Source organism: Poecilia latipinna, unplaced genomic scaffold, assembly GCF_001443285.1.
Source record: "Poecilia latipinna isolate Pla-1442-1.1 unplaced genomic scaffold, P_latipinna-1.0 Scaffold1951, whole genome shotgun sequence".
In the NCBI taxonomy this organism is placed as follows: Eukaryota; Metazoa; Chordata; class Actinopteri; order Cyprinodontiformes; family Poeciliidae; genus Poecilia; species Poecilia latipinna.
Window position 1 is genome coordinate 79668 of NW_015114567.1, and position 18180 is coordinate 97847.

An 18180-nucleotide genomic window follows, 5' to 3' on the forward strand; every position below is an offset into this window, starting at 1 on the left:
CACAACATCGACATACTGGAAGCAGATGGGCCACAGCAGCAAAAGACCACAGCAGATGACCTTCCTGTTAGCCAAGAACGGGAAACTCAGGACACAGTTAAAACCTTTACCCTAAAAAAACCCGCCAAACTAATAAAAACTATATTTTCTGAAGTAAATCCTATGCATACTGACACCATTTCCTCAATCTCTTTAACTTGCAGCTCAAGTGATAGACAGGATTCATGTCAACCTTTCCTCCACAGGATATTTCCAAAAAAAATATCTGTAGATGTGAAGCTGCACAGTTTCTAGTTGTCACAGGAAAAACCCCTGTAAAGAATAACTCTCCTGTTGTGTTTGGCTTAAACTCAGCTTGTTTCAAGAAATTTTTTTTGCTAATTATCGGGCTTTTATCAAAACAAGGCTTTAAGGGAAGTTGGACATGTTTGTTGTCTCATCAATAAGTGCCATATAAACCCAGGAAATGTAGGAACATGGGAACAGAGTTACAAATCCCTCCTGGAGCGAAAATCAGGATAACAAGATTTTGAGTTCAAAGAAAAGAGGCAGCCCATGTAGTTTTCTTTACTTTGACTTCAAGTAACAAAACTCAGTCCTTCCTGTCTGAGCTTGTGAAAGACCAGACATCTCAAATTGTTAATGTTACTAAAATAACTCTCTGTGGGAGGAAAACTCCATCGTTTTTCTGCAGTCCGACTGGAAAACTGACCAGAGAAGCCCATAAGATTAGATGTAGGTTCAGCAAAGCGATGAAACTTAGAAGCTGCGTCGACGTAATCTCCAGAAGTCCACAATAATTTGAGTCTCTTAAGAAAAAAAAAAAACATGCAAAAAAAGATGCATTTTCTTTATTTTCTGTGAAGAAGTAGAAAAATTTCCCTGGAGCTGCACTACCCATCATTGGATTAAGATGAAATCAGATGAAGCAAAGCCCAGGAGCTTTGAGGTTGGTTTTGGAGCAAGGAGACTGCATGCTGGCAACAAAGACAAGATGAGATATGTCACAGTTAGTAGCCAGAATTGGAAGAAGATGTGGAGATGGAGTCCAGGAGGTTTGAACCCGGCCTGAGGTTTGCTTTCCAGGGGCATTCAGACCTCGAGGGCAAAGAATGATTATCTCCCTCTCTGTTCCTCTGCGTGCTGCTGGTTTGAAGCTCGGTGGGCAGAGCAGGAGCTGGAGCTGCTCCAGTTACGGGGTTAAACTCCCACTATGCCTTCCCAAGTTCAGATTACATCTTTGTTCAGTATCAACAATGAGATGGCACCAAATATTAAAGCCATTATTTTCCTGAAACTCAGGAACTTTCACTGGATTCACATTCAAGTTGGGTATATTCAGGTTGTAATTAGTGCTGGGATTTGTTAATAAACTCAATTTAATTCAATTTCGATTCTTTGGGTCACAATTAAATATCAACTAAGTTCAATATTAGTTTAAATGTTTCTATATTGATTTAGTAGTAGTGTTCAAATAATTCCTTGGTATACCAAGTAATTTTATGCACCTATTTATAAGTTTTCCTGCTCATATGAACAGTCATGGTAGAACTTTAACATTATAAACATGAACATTTTGAGCGGTAAAATGTATGAAAATAAACAGTAGAACAAAAACACTTGTGCTCAATAAGGAGTACAAAAGTTAAAACATGATATCACTGTAATAAAACTCAAGTGTATGTAAATGTAAATCATTATCCTTGTGGAAGCTGACATTATTCACACAATTCTTTTAATCATTATTTTTAAGTATATTTGAACAATTTTGCTACTCTGGCCCACACTCCCCACCCCTTGGTTGTGGTGATGCTCTCCAAAAAGCTGCTAGCTGAGAAAGTGTGGCGGAAACGTAGGAATCAATCGAAATTTTGAACATTCCTGGTCGTTGCGCAAGGATCTCGAAAGTGTGTGAACCCACTAATCTGATCGACTCAGAGCTTGGGGAGCCGATACTGAAACAATTAAAACCAATGCACTGATGAACTGATGTTTTTAATTGTGACGTACAGCTTATTGTACTCTGGCAAAACTCAACAGGTGCTTCGTGGAACTCGACGTACATCACAGTACAGCGAGTTCCATTATGGAACTTTTTACCGCGAAAGTTCCGTAATAGAACTTTTATGGAACAAACCTGTTACTTTCCAGAACTTGCCAAGTAGTTTCATGGAGATCTTTAGGGAAGGAGACTTTTGTGGACCTTTACCAGAACTTCTGAGAAAGAATATTGAAAGTGCTGAAAAGTACTAGGTGAGGTTTTTGAAAGTACTTTATTAAATCTGTAAAATTACCTGATGGGTTCCGTGACAGAGTCATTGATGGAAGCTGCCCATCAAGTCCCAGAAACGCTCCTAAAAAGTATCCTAAAAGTTCAAGGAAAGTACGTAGTGCCATCAAAACTGACCCTCTACACTACTACTGATGAACCATGTGAGGCATGCAGGTGCCTCAAAGTAATTAGCTCCTGCGTTTGTTTTTCTACAAGGATTCCTGCTGTAACGACCAGTTAGGTTGGGGAAAAAAAAAAAAAAAAAAAAAAATCAAAGAGGCTGTGAATCACCGTTGAGGCCCGCGGGCCAACCGAACGACTCCCTCTGGCTTGAATTATGACTGAAAGCTTTTCAAACCAGAGGCTCCGAGTGCAGGGAGTCCTGTGTGTGCATGAAACCAATGCAGCGAGAATACAGGACAAGCATATTCGCATAAATATGAGATAATTACACGACAGGGCTAGCACCGCCGGCGACGGCGCATGATGGATGAGTCAGGGAAAGAAAACATGAAGAAGGCGAGCGAAGGAAGGCAGACAGGAGCGCTGGTGTAACACTAACTCTGGAAGAAGGGATGGACGGGGAAGGCAGAACAAAAGATGGACTGAAGGATGGGCAAGTAATGGTGGAGGTCTTGGAGTCCCAGGCCTCTCCTCCCGCTCGTCTTCTGTTTCTCCCTTTTAAGGAACTCCATAACTTCAAGCAGATAATGAGTGCCTTGAAGCAGATGGAGAACAACAAAAGAAGGGAGAAAAATGTGTGCGTGTGGAAAAAGGGGGGCGAGAGTCGACAGAGAGGCAGTGAGAGACAGTGAAGGGAAGAGGAAGATTAGAAGTGATAACAAATGAAGCAAGAGGAGCCGAGCTGAACGGTGATGCGTGATAAGATCATGCATCGACTTAAAAGCATACTGTAATGAAAGTCCACGAGAGGCTTAGTAGAGGGGATGGTCTCAGAGGTTAGAAAAATACACCGAGCTGCAACATTTTCATAGTTTGTACAGGTTTACAACGATAAACTTAGGTTTACTCATTGGGAATTTAAGTGAGAAGCCAACACAAAGTAGCACAAGATTGTAAGAAGGAAAGAAAATGAAATGGTTTTAATGTTTTACACTAATATAATCTGAAACTTCAAAATATAAACGTGCATACCAAATACTACAAAAATATAAAGCCCAGCATCTACATAACACATTGAGGGAAGCAGCCATGATAACGCTACAGAAGCCTTAGAGATCAACCAAGTCTTGGACGCCACATCCATAAGAAAACTGTTGATAAAAAAAAATGTTTGAAATTTGACACAAACCATATAGAGGTCAGATAAAACAAGTGGGATATGGAGCTGTGGTCAAATTAGTCCAAACTTGAACATTTTGACTAACATACCAAACAGTATGGATGAAAGCCAACACTGCACAGCAACCCAACTACAACAGTCTCACAGGGGAAGTTGGTGGTGGCAGCATAATGCTGTGGGGATGTTTCTGTTTGTAGGGATGATTGAGTGAAATGCAGCACAATGGTGGAAGAAAACCCAGGTAGAAACAGCAAAACATTTGAGACGTCACTGTATGACATTTACCTGAAACAGATGCAGTCAAAACAAAACATTCATGGCTTGGAAAGTTTAAACTGAACTCAAATGGAGAACTGAAAACTGATCTTTATATTTGCAGTCCATATAATATGACAAAGTCTCAGCCATTTTGAGCAAAACATACAAAACAATAACCATGTCCTTCAGTGAAATAAATCGACTTGAATCGATTCACACAGAAAACCTCTTGATTAGTCCAATTTAAACTTGAAATAATCAAAAACCTTTATTAACAATGCAGCTGTTATTTCTGCTAAAGAAATCAGAGATGGCTTCTTAAATGTAGTCTTAATATCATGATCCTCCAGTGGCTCAAAACGATGACAGATCTGACACGGACGCACCTTGATCTTGGAGTTCACCTTTAATTTCTTTGCTTTGAACTCTTTGGTTAGTGTTCGAATTCTCCTTTATTTCAATTTGTCATCATCAAGCTGCTTGGAGACGATCTTATAACCCTCATCTTTAACATGCTTGTTTATCATTTTCTCTCTAATCTCCTGGGACAACTCTCTTTGCAATAAAATATTATTTCAGCTCAATCCATTTCCATGGTGAAGGATTCCTGCAAATGTTTTTATCAGTGGGAGTGAAGGTACCCAACATGTTTTTGGTTACTACAGAGGAACGGGCATGAGAAAATGTTGGGTTTGAGTGGCATTCGCATTGTATTGTGTCTGGCAGCAGCTAAATGCTTTCATAAGGCGTCTGCTTGCCAAATAAGCTTTTATAAAGTGAGAATTTGTCACTGGATTCCCTCCAAGTGACTCCAAAAGTAATACAGTAAATTTAAACCTGCTTTGATGTTTAATGCATTACAGGTTTATATGAAATCAGAAAGAAAAGCAACTCTATTTTCAGATTGTTTCTGGTCAACTCGTCTAATTAGCAGCTGACTTTGTTATCCTAAAAATGTGGTAAAGTTCAATTTCCTCTGAGATTTCAAGGGGGCAAAAACATGCGAGCGTTTTTCTCTCTCAGTGTCTTTGCTGTATTTTTTATTCCTCCCCCCCCCCCCCACCATTTGCCCATTTTTCTCCTTAAACCACAACAGTTGTGGCAAATGAGCAACAGCTGTCAGCACTTTGATTTGATTGTGGGATGTGTCAATCAGGGCCAGCCACATAGCGCATAATCATATTCTGGTCACTCGTTATTTTAGCTCCCACCGAGGTCTTTCTCTAGGAATTAACTGTTTCTGTCACACAGAACAAAAGCCACGCAGATTGAAACTGACCAGCGCTTGTGATCTCTGTTCAAACTACCAAGTAAATGCAAAGGGAAAGCACAAATTAGAGGAACAACTCGTCTTGGATTCCCTTCAATGTTCTCAGACCTTGTAATGGATACATATATTGCAGTTGTGGGTTATTCTTTTTTAAATCATTAAAATAGTCGGAGAGAAAAAAAAATCTGGATTAAAACTGAAAGCAGTGCTAAAAAATGAGTGAGCCAAAAGCAAAATGCAGGGATTTCTCTTCTGAACATCTTTAGGTTTGATTTTTCAAACATAGTCATAATTTGTGAATCAAAACCACCCGCTCTGCCAGTCCTCTAGTCAAGTCTCGTCCTCCACAAACCCGTCTGAGTCGAGCATCTTCGTCTGTCCCTCCTGGCAGACATGATTGTGTCTTGCTCGAGTTTGTTTTGGTCCGGTGTTGTCTCGGTGTGGAAAAACCATAAAAAAAAGAAGAAAAAAAATTTAAAGAAAAGGAAACTCAGACAGCGTGACGGAATGAAGAAACAGCATCGTATTACCACGGGGTTTTTAAGATGAGCGTAAAAAGATATGCCCCGAGTGTGTTCCAGCTGGGAAGAGGAAAAGGTTATGTCCTGCCGCCTTAAATGGTGAACTTTGGGAGAGTTAAATGGCATGAAGTTTGGGGAAATTACAGAAAACAAAGGAGGAAATTGTGAACAATTGTCTCCAAGTAAACATGTTTTTTTTTGTGCGAGTTGTTCTTGTTGAGAAAAACAAGTCAACCATTTAAAACAACATTTTTAAATCTGTTGATCTGAAACGCATTTAATTCTGTCGTCATAGATTACAACAACTTTCCCAAATATCTGCTGATATTCATTGCATATAATGCACAATGCTTCAAAGAGTTTCTAAGAGTGTCTTTGGTTCAATGATGCACTTAAAAAAAAAAAAGACAAATAAGCCATCTAGAGCTGTTTGGTTGATTATTTGAATATTTTGGGGATCGGTGGAGTTGCTATTAGTTGTAAGTATCTTACCTGATGCTTGATTGCAGACTTCTCTCAGGTTTGAAAAAAATTAAAAGAAAACAGGAAATAGTTCTGACTTAAAAATCAAACTCATAGCTTCAAATCTAAAATGTCACGTTTTCTTTTTAACAGCCATTCATGGAGATGAGATGGAGGTTTTTAATCAATATGTCTTACTATACACTAGGGATGCACCGATTGATTGGCCAGCCGATTTATTGGTGCCGATTTCCTTAATTTTGATTTTATCCACCGATGTTATCAACTTCAGCAAAGATCTAAAAATCAACCGCTCTGCTTTTATTTTCTCCCGTGAGAAACATTTAACTGACTAACCGGCCAACCAGGTCATGTCTGAACCCTTACAGTTAACAATAGTCACCCCATTGTTGCCAATGCAGCAACTTTCTTGATATATTGAGCAACATTTGAGTCAAAAAAATGGTATCAGCCAAAATCGGGGTCGGTAAGTTAGGCTTTTTAAAAGATTGGTAATCGGCGATCGGCCAGAAAACTGCAATCGGTGCACCTCTACTATACACACTAAAAAAAATTAAAAAAAAGTGTTTTAGAAGCTTCTCAAGTTTTTGTGGAAGCTTTTACTGCAAGACAGAACATATTAATCTGACTTGGACTGAGTTGCCAATGGTAATGCAATGTAGGGTAAATAAATACTAATCCATAAAAATAAAGGAGCTGGAAAAATCTCCAGTGACAAGACGAAATAATGATGTGGTCTAAATCTGACCGGGAAACAGATCAGAGTCTGCTTTATCTCTTTAGTATTGAATTCTGTGTTGCTTTGAACTCACCTTGCATCTCAGTAGCTTCATGGGTTTTCTCATGTTCAGTTTAAATATTGTTTTACTTGTCCCTCTGTTTTCTGGCTTATCTTGTTTAGTTGTTTCCTCCTGTGTTATGTTTGCAGTCTCTTTGTGCTTTCCAGCCACTCTTCCTCTGTGCCTCAGGATATCCCTCCCCAACAGCTGCAGCTCATGCACTTAATTAGACTCACCTGTTCATTGTTCCACTAATCCTGCATTCAAGTATGGATATTTTCTCTTCAATTCACTTCTGGCCACATTGCCTTATTAGTTTTCCAGCTCCTGATGCCTTTTATGGTTTTGAGAGTTTTTAGACTGTCTATTTTTTTTAAATGTTAATTTTCCTCACCGTTTTGCTTGCTTCCTGTCTGTGTTTGGGTCTCCCATCTATATGCAACAGGACACACTCTGCAGAAAACCAAGTTAGCCCAAATATCAATAGCAAAAGCAGCAAACAGAAGTTAACACACTCTAGATAAGAGACACAATTTAGAAAAATGTTGAATGAAAACCTAAAGTATTTTTGCCCTACAAATAACTCGGTGTGTGTATTTTCACTTAGCTATCTGACAATTCTGTTTATGTTGCTAATACATTTCACAGTGAGTTGACAGATGACGTGGCTTGGAACGTCAATAAGGAGTTCGCCCGTCTTCAAGTTGATCCCATGTCAAAGAAATATTTTCAGAAGAACACAGACAACGTATTGTATCATTAAGCACATCGCTGCCCTCAGGCCTGACAAACACATAGTTTTAGGTCATTCCCTCCCTACATACCTGCTAAGAGCAAAAGTCTTTAACTTGGATCTGCAGACATCCTGACGTCTCATCTCTGGACAAAGGTATTTAGTACCGACATGACCTTTTAGCTTTTTTTCTAAAAAGGGAAAAACACCCTAGATACAGGTTTCGATGCATAAACAATAATTCACTCAATCTAGTGATAATGGATGGCCTGGATGTACGCCTGCATGTGCAGAGGTTTGAGATTTTGGGGACTTGAAATCTTACGTCAAACAGAAAGTGATCAAAAATAAAAAGGAAAATATTTGGGATGAAAACTAGAGAGGCAACAACATTTGACCTCCTTCTGACATTTGATTTTACCCAAAGAATGGAGACTCACCGCTACAGGAAATAAATAGAGCGTAATTTTTATCTTAACTAGCTTTTTTTTATGTGTTTCTTTATTTAATCATAGAGGATGGAAAATTACAAGTTCCAGTGTGTGTCAGTAACAAAGTAATAATGTTTTATGGAAGGAATTTGATAGCAAAATGTTTTTTAGTAAGTTGTATAAATAATTTGAGTTATTTTAATAATACAATGTAATTCAGGTTAATGGTGTTGGAACTGGTTAAAATACAATTAATAATTTCTTTTGCATGAAATTCTGATATTTGCTTCTTATGGATCAGTTTGCATATCATGTTCAAACTTTGCTGGCTTATTGGTTAATATTTACCATAAAAAAAGCAACATAAACAGTGATTTTCAAATGGATGAAGTTCACTTCCTCTTACTGGTTTCTCAGGCAAACAGAAACATCTTCTAAAATAATTTTAAAGTCAAAAAAAAATTCACAGGACTGTAACTAAGTTGCATATTTAGTCAAATTATTTATTTAAGACTCAACATTAATAGTTAAAGATTTCCACTGAATTCAAAAATTGCAATTGACTTTGAGACTTGGGTGGAAAAACTTGAGACCTTTTGACTGATACCTGATAATAATAACAAAAATAACCTGAGTTACCTGATGTTTCATTTCATTTCTAATGAAACTGGCGCAGTGACTGTTATTTTGCTCCTTTTGTTTCACAGTGTTCAGTTTGCTGTATTGGTTGGAGTCGCCACAAAACTTAACTGTATTTCTGAAGGTGCATGTTGTGCTGTGGGAAAGCAGGTCCACAGTGGGAAGTTCTGACATGCAGGCATAAATTAACCTGCTGCTTTTCGTGTAATTTTAAAGCCGCTCTAAGAAAACCAATCCATCTCGTAAATGCATGGGCATGACATGTGAAATATGCTAAATTACATGCTGTTGAATGAAAGTACATTAACTGGAGAGCCAAAAACACATTTTTTTTTAAAATCACATTTTATTTAATTCCAAGGCTTGGTTTTTAAAATTACATCTCCAAAGTATGAACAAAATGTCTTGTCCAAAATGACAAAACAAGTGTGTGGCTCTGTACGTGTAAAGGAGTCTGTAGTTCTTCTGTAATCTCCCGTCTTTGTGTGCCGCGCAGACAGTTTAAAAGCCCTCTATTTACCTTCTGCACCGTTCTCCTTTTTCAAGTGGTGTGTGTGTGTGTGTGTGTGTGTGTGTGTGTGTATTAGAGAGAAAGAGAGAGAGAGCACTATAAGTACTCTTGTGGGGGTGGACAGCTGGTCCCAAACAGGCGTTTTAGTCTCTAACAAACCGTGACATGTCAAACATGTAACGTAGGCTGCAACAGAGCAACACGTAAAACGCTTCATTGACTTGCACTCAAAGCTTCGGGCAAATCAAAGGAGGAAAATAAATATTTTGGCTCAATTACTCAACCTGAACCCATTAATCATGTTTGAAATTTTACAAATGATGGAACAGTATTAAAACAGCTCAAACAAATGTGCCGCCGAGAATTCCTGTGCTACAGGTAAACCCCTTCAGGATAGGTTGGTGAAACTGCAAAGTTAAGACGTGTCTTTTGCTTGGATGGATGTGTATGTGTGTGTGTATGTGTGTGTGTGTGTGTGTGTGTGTGTGTGGGTGTGTGTGTGTGTGTTTATCTCTCTGCTTGTCAATCCTAAACTCTCCCTGCTTTCATTTTGTTAATTTTTGCTTTTTAGTGGATGGAAGTCAAGCTGCCAAGATGTCATCAAATGTATTTTTGTCATATTGTTTGACAATAATTTTTGGACGACAATGGCTCCTCCATGTAAGTCAAAGTAAATACATGGGTGAGAAATTGTCATACTCGTCTTAACCTTAACCCAGAGAATAGCTTTCCGATTAATTAGAGTGGAGACCGGAAGCCAGGCTTTCTGGTCCAACATCGGTGTCTGACCTTGTGCTTCTGTAAAAATACTTAGAAATTCTCATAAAGACACTTCTAAACGTCATAGAAAGCGTTCCCAGAAAAGTTGAAGCTATTATATCTGTAAAAGGGAGGGTCAGCATCTTGTTAAACCTTACGGATTAAGTGTGAGATGTCACTCAAGTTTATTTGTGTGTGTGAAGGTGGCTGAGTAAATCTTTTAGGCATTTTGTCTATATAACATTCGTGTGTAGTACATTATCATCACACCTTCTTGTTCTGAGTATCCGTTATGGAAGAATTGAACCGCATTTTTCTGGGAACTTCACAAACTTCAGCACAAAATAAAACATTTTTGTCTGTGATCCAACGCTAGGCCTGCTGAAACGAGGACATGGGATGCTTGTTCAACCAGTTGAGCTACCCACTATTTCAAAGAACAGATTTACGTTCATATCAATCTGTCAGCTAACTTTGATGTTTTTTAGCATTATATCCTACTAGTTTCTACCAAAACTCACCATTTACACCAAAATCAGCTGTGTTAAACCACATCACAACTTCCATTCATCAACACTAACAAAGTTAAATTAACGGGAGCAGCTCTTATTATTCCTATCTTCGGACTCTGCCTATTTGTGTATCATGTGGCCGTGAACCCACAGCTGCAGCAGGACCTCACACACTGGTGGTCTGAGGTGCTTTGTAAGGTGTTTAAAGACCATTTGCCTGGATAACCGTTGACAGATGTTTTCAAAAAGACTTCACTGCAACTGCACCATACGGACACGAAGCCTTAAAATTACGTAGTTGAGTTTGGAAATGGGCGTTAGACTCAGAAATGTATGGAAACCTCCACTTGTTATGCGCAGAGTCTAGCAAAAGCATTCATTCCCTTTGAATGTTGGCATATTTTTTTAAAGTAAAAACAAAATCTTGACAATATAAAAGCATATTATTAGGGTTATATGGCAACACAAAGAGAAAAAAAAGAGAAAAAAGTTCTCATTTTTTCTTTATTAATAAAACTGAAAAGTGTGGCGTGCACTTGTATTCACCTTCCTTTGCTTTGATAAAATGCCTAAATAAAATCCAGTGCCAATAATGAAAATCATGTATCACTTTCCATGCACTTCACATTTATGTGATAGTTTTTCTACATCTATTTCATAAAATCCCAATAAAAGATATGAAAGTTTTTGTATGCTGTTGGATTTGGCTAGGCGTTAGAGGACAAAACAACCCCAAAAAATAATCCAAATAATTGTCAAATTAACCCAAATCAGCTCTAATCAGAGATTTATACTGGACGCTTCTCCTACACGACAAACCACCACGAATGGTAATTTAATCAAAATGGAAAAGTCCCAGAAAATCAAAAGCATACATAGCACTCAGGGTATTTTACAGCACCACAGATAAGTGATACTGTAAAGGTGTCATCAAATATTTTGACTGCATACACCTGCATAAAATACTTTGACAATGCAATAAACCTACAAAAACCCAGTGGAAGTGCCGTCTTGTCTACGCAAAATGTGGAGCGCTCCTGCTCAGATTTGGAGAAATGAATTGAAAAAATAAATAAATAAAAATAAAGTAGCCATCAGAATGACTGCGCTCAGTGTAAAATACAGACACAAAGCAACACAGCACTTTAATCTGGCGAGATGAATCAAAAATAAAGATGGTTTGTGTTTCCACACTTTATTTGATGCATAGTTCACCAGGAGTCAGTTGCAGTGTGATAAAATGTAAAATAGCAGACTGAAATATTTGCACTCCACAGTTTTGTGCAGTTTATAAATTGCTTAAATGCCAAACAGTAAAAATACCAGAGTCAGCGACAGTCAGAGGAGCTGCTCAATCCATTAAACATCCAGATAGTGGCCAAAAGTTACCCCGTTCAGACATCCGAACCGTCTTCCTCAAAACAGGCTTTAGGTGAGGCTTTGATAGCCGCACAACTATAAGTGCTCACAGATACGAGCCATTCAAACCTCAGATGAATGAACACCCACCCTCTTCATCGCCCTAATTGCTTTTGAAAACATGACGGAGAGCTGAACAACACGGGGAGTGACAGCTCGCGGTGCTTTCCTGAGGGACTAAGTCAACAAGCTCAGACAGTGACATGAAAGAGGCTCACACACCTCTGCGGTTATGCTCACTCACACGGACGACCGATTGATTAACTCATAAATCAGCCTCATCCCAGGCCCCGGGCCTTGTGGCGTCCCTCTCCACCTCTAGAGCTTAAAAAAAAAAGAAAAAAAAAAGAAAAAGATGTGCTGTGAATCCACGGCCCAACCCTGCAGCCGCCAGCTAAGTAAGTGGAGGCGGGATGTTCACAGCTCATGGCAGAAATCCAGCAGGAGGGAGAGGCCAGGTGGAGCAGGTAGAGTGGGGGAAAAGAAAAAAAAAAATCAGGGTGGGTTTCGCTGAAGCGAGAGTTACTGGATTAGTGAGTGTTATTATAGAAGACAGGAAGGGATGGAGAGGGAAAACACAGAGGGATTTGAAGAGGGATATAAATGTGTTAAAAAGACAAAAGACAAAATAAGCCTAATCAGATGCTGTGTAGTGCTGCCAAAACAAGGGGAGACAGATATGGAGACAAAGAGGGAGAGAGAGAGAGCATAGAGGAATGCAGAAAATCCCTGAGTGACTGAACTATCCTCTGGAGAAGGAAAAGAAGAATTTTTATGTGCTGCAGGTGAGCAGAGCACAGAGGGAGGAGGGGGAGGAAAAGAAGACGGCGATGGACAGATGGAAAAAGATGGACGGAGCACGGGGGTGGCCGAGGGAATTTGAGGGAAGCGTGAAAGGGTCTGATTTTAGCAGGGAAAAATGGGGCGCGTGGGGTGAAAATGGAGCAAAAGTGACTCAAATAAAGCAAAATGGATGCTTGTGCCATCAGAGAGGGTGGCACACAGATGGACGCAGAGAAGCGAGACAGGGAGACGTGGGAAAATTATCAGAAAAGAAGAAAACCTGCAGAAAGTAGCCGAGGACTGCAAGAGAAATGGCTTGATTAATGTATCTGTGACTTTCTAGGTAATTCATGAATGAAATCCGCGCTGAAAATAAATTCTGAATGACATATTGCAGGCAATTATTTTCTACTGGAAATGTACAACGGGGAAAAAATTACTCTCAAGGAGGAAACAAAACACTCCATGAACCACTCTTGATCTGGAAGATCAATCTTGTCTCATTCTTCTTCTTTTCTTTGAATTTATTTTCTTTGCATATAACTTTGGCTATGCTTTTATTACACTATGTTCAGTAAAATCAAACTGAACACAAGCCATTGTGAGAAAAGTGAAGAACCAGTCCATAGCAACATGGTGTTTGTTAATGATCTGAAGGCATTGGAGACCACAGTCGCCAAGAACCACAATACATTAAGCTGCGACGGATTAAAATCCCGAAGTCCCCCTGCAATAAAAGCGCATATGCCTGTTTAAGTTTGCCTGTGGAAATGTAAATAAAAGTGCTCTGGTCACATAAAACCAACATGAAGCTCTTTGTTAAACACCTCAATTCATAAGACACAAAGAACACAACATCCACTGTCAAGCACAGATGTTAAGGGATCCAGCGTTGGGATCGTTATTCTACGAAAGACAGACAATGCCATAATCCGTCGAGGGGGCTGTTTACTGGGAAATTGGGGTGACATTTGGGTGAATCACGGAGAAGAATACTGGTCTTGTCGTAAGAGAGTTGTGAGTTCAATGTGACTGTTCCCTTGAACAAAGCACTTAACCCCAAGTTGCCAACCAAACTGCTTCTGTGTAAAGTTAATTAAACGGATAGTGGGATGAAAAATGCCTGACGTAAGTGTTTTCCATTCAACAAGAATATTCTTTCCTCAACCAGAGTACTGAAGACAGGTCAAGAATTAATGCAAGATAAGGTCATGCAGTCGTGTTTCCAGTCTTCAGATTGTATTCCTTTAGAAAATCTGATTACCAGGGCCAAGTGGCAAATAAAAAACCTGAAATATTTAGAGTTTCTGTTCAAAAAATTTGGGTACAAACATTGTGGCAAACTACAAAACAAGTTTATCGACTAATGTTTAGCTTGGGAATCATTTAGTGGCACACCGAATATCAACTTTAACATAATGGGTTGTTTTTCTTTTGGGGTTTTTCCCCCCCTAATGTTGTGTTCCTTATCATTAACTCAGATCTGAGTTCCCAATTGCCAAGACAAATGTTTATCCCACGCATAAACTCACACTGCTTTTAAATTTCCATTGGGCGCACAGGTAGATGCTAGTTCTTTTGTTTAGATCAGTTTGATCAAATCATTCCTTTCACAGGTGTACAGTGTTCTGAATAGGCAGAAATAATGCTGTATTTTGCTAACTGTCTGTTCAAAAGAGAAGAAAGAAAGCTTTGAGGTTAAATAAATCAAAACTGGCAAAAAAAAAAAAAAAAACTTCAGTTTTATTAAGCATGCACCGTTGCACATCCCTCTGGTTTGTTGTTGCATTAATTGTTGCAACATTTTGATGCTAGTTCTAGAATAGCACCAGACAACTTGACGGGTTAGTTGCATGTCAAACCTTTCTCATTTTTCTGTTTGATACGTCACGTTTTTGAAAGTGCGGTCTCTTCTGCTATCATCTGCTGGGAAAGCAGCATCAGAGCCAGTAGCCTGTTTCACAAAGTATTTGTGTAATAAACCTCCCTCTGAGCTCAATTTGGCCATTCACAAATTACAAGTTCAGATCCTACACAGCTGTGAGTTTATCAAAAAACACAAGAGGTGTTGGAAGTAGCGATGTCAGTACTGCTCTTCAAATCTGCATTGTAAGTTTCCACGTACTATTCCTTTAAAAAAAAAAAAAAACAGTGAACAAATCGTAGCATTGCTAGCTAAACAAAAGCTTCGCATTCCAATAAACTATGCCGCCTTCTTCTCGTTGGAGTTTTTTCAAGCTTTTATTCCTTTGGCTGGTTGGTCACACAAACCATACTTCATCACTAAATCACTACCTTGACCTGTGAAACTTCCTTGCTCCATTACAAGTCAGTGATTCAGGGACATAAAACACAGGCTGGCTGTACTCCAGTACTCCACCCCCTTCCTTCATCTGTCATTTCACGAAACTCACGGCCGGGCTAAAAGGTGCCTCGTTGCCATCTTGAAGTGTTTTGTGAAAGGGGCTGGTGTTAAACCTGTGAACAAGTTGAAAGAGAAGGATGTCTTACTTCTGGGATCTTTTCTGGAGCCTCCAGAGATATTTATACAAAGAGGGAGGCTTCGTGAAATAAAAATAACTTAATGGACGAAACTAAGCGTCCTCTTCACCAGACTGTTCTTGAGATCCACAGATCTGCAGAGCCTTCCCGCCAGCACCACCATATTTAGAGATGAAGCGTTAAATTTTCCTTTGGGAAAAAAAAAAAAATTTTTTGAATTGAATTGACTTGAGTTATTATGATGAGCACTGCACATCAGCCCTCTGTAAAATGCAAACCACCTGGCTAACGCTGCCTGCCGCTGCTACACCTTCTGTGTTGTTAATGCTTTGCAGTTACAGAGAGAACGAGTGAACATTTTGAACACAATTATAGTGAACAAACGTTTCCCTTTCCTTAGAGATGTGGAAACAAAACACATATGCAAGGTTTACCCTATTGTTTCTAATGGCTTAATGAACCATTTTATCAATGCAGTCTTTCTCATAGTAAAATAACAACCTGTTCTTTGATTGTTAATTACTACAGGCATAAAATCAAAGTTTTACTTTATATAACTTTCTCTTTGGAACAGCTTTAGTAACAGATTTACTAGGTATCTTTATCACTTCATCTATCAGAATATGAACATTTATTAAAAAATAAATTGCTGACTAGAGTTGATCTTTAATGCATAAACCAACAGTTAACACACATTTAAAACTGATTTGGTTTAAAATATATCCAGTAAGTGATTAGGACATTTTCATTTCTTGTTTGCCCACAGCGTCTACATAAAGAAACATGGTCTTGATAAGTATCTATAGTTTAATATCAAGGCAATAAAGCAAAGAAATTTAATTCAAAACAATGTAATTGCCATGCTTTGTCCAGTTTAAATATGGGAAAATCTAACCAGGAGCTGGTCCAACAAGGATCCATGATTATATGATTCACACGAACCGACAAACTAAACCAATCATTTCTGAGGAGAAGAATAGTGAGCACTGATTATGATTATCGTGGAAAAACTAATTTTCACATAAAAGCATTTTTCAAAATAAAAGTGTGTATATAGATTTGCCAACAGAATCCAGGTGTATTTATGTTTGATTTTGAAAACTAATCAGAGGAAGATCAAACAGCTGCTGGTCATTTTACCTTTTTGTAGTAAAAAAAAAAAAATGGTGCTGTCCACCACAGGATCTGCATCAATTTGTACCCACCAGGGGCATGTTTCGTTCCTGATTGGTCAAAAAGTTATTTAAAGTAGTTTTCCACTGTTTCACTCAAGGTCTACTGTGAAGAAATTTAGTTCAATGACTTTAATAACCAACATCCAGCAGCAGGAGTTTGGTCAGAATTACACTGTAATGACGAAAGCCTTGGGTCGCCCCTCTCTGCCATTGAATTTGGTGTATTTAATCCAGCCCCTGGGCATACAGACTGCTTCTAACAAACAGTTGTGAAAGAATGGGTCACTCCCAGGAGTTCAGTGAAAACCAGCATGGTCTGGTGATATAATGTCCCTTGTGCAATAGGTCAAGTCTGGATATTTTATAGCTACAAAATATTCCATGGTGAAATGTTAGCTGTGATATCATAAAATGGAAGCAACTGGGAAGGAAAACAATTCAGCCAAAAAGTGGTAAGCATGTGAAATCGATGCACTAGATCTATCTGCAGGTTCTGGATTCTGAGGACCGTATTGTGCAGATGTGGCTGACTTTCTACAGATCCAATAGACCTCCAAACTTCAAGTGGTCTTCAGATTAGTTCAGTGACAGATGCAACAATGTAAATCACACTTCCACTGGACTCCAGTGCAGTGAAGGAACAAATCATGACGCCCTCTCCGGTAATCCAGTGGACTAATCTGGGTTACCAGGAGAACAACAATGCATTGTGACACATGTAAGGTTTGGTGCAGTGATAATTTTGATGTGCGATTATTTCTCCTGACCCTTAGGGACACAATTCGGTAACCCTAACACTTTTTACGATGACTTAGAGCGGACGGTGCAAACCAGGACTTCTCGTCCAACATTATTTTCTGTCCTCACAGATTGGCTTCAGCAATAACGGTCATATTTTCTCTTAAACATGCTCCAAAACTTTGTGGAATGCTTTCCCATAAAACTGAATAGTTGAAAAGGGCGGACTGACATTATGTTAACCTCTATGGATTATGAACGGTATATCATTTGAGTTAATTTGTATATGAAGGCAGATGAGATAATACATTTGGCAATTTTGTGTGTTTTGGTTGAATCAGAGGTCGTAATCAATCACAGAGCAAATCATCAGCACCAACATAAAGGTAACATAGTTTTCAAATGATGGTACACCACTAAATTAAATGACATGAGTATTTAGATTATTTTTTATAGTCATTTATTTTCGCAACTCGTGTAAACACTCAACTACAGTGAATAAAACAGTTTGCAGGTTCAAAAAGGAAATAGAAAAATCCAAAATGGTAACGTCTAAGAGCGAAATGGGGTTAAAAAATGATCCAGGGCTCGATCCAACTCACATTTCAGTGGTTTATTTGGGCTTGATGCCATTTAATACATCTGTAAAAACATCTTTGGAAGAGCTAGGATTTGAGAATTTGACTAACTCACAAATCAAAAAGGAAGGCCTAAGAGTTGCCTCTGCTTCAGGATGATGGAGAAAGGAAGTTTTTGTTCCGTTTTTTTTTTTTTTTTTTTTGGTAGAAATTTAAATTTTACAGTGCTGAAAAGCAGAAAAAGCCAACGAGCCAGAACAGAAGAAAGGTCTCAAGAAGCAAATAAAAGCCCTCCACCATGATAACCCCCAGGTCATTGCTCCCTCTTTATGAGATCATTGAGCGTCAATCACGCGGACAGTCCCGTCTGAGCCTGGCGGGCCAAGCTCGCTAATAATATCGATGCCTCGTCAAAGAGCTGGCTGGCTGAGTCGCTCTAACAGAGCTCAGCTGTTATATTGCGTATTAGTTCCAGCGATTTGTCTCTGCCGCGCTGACAGGGAGAAACAGGCTG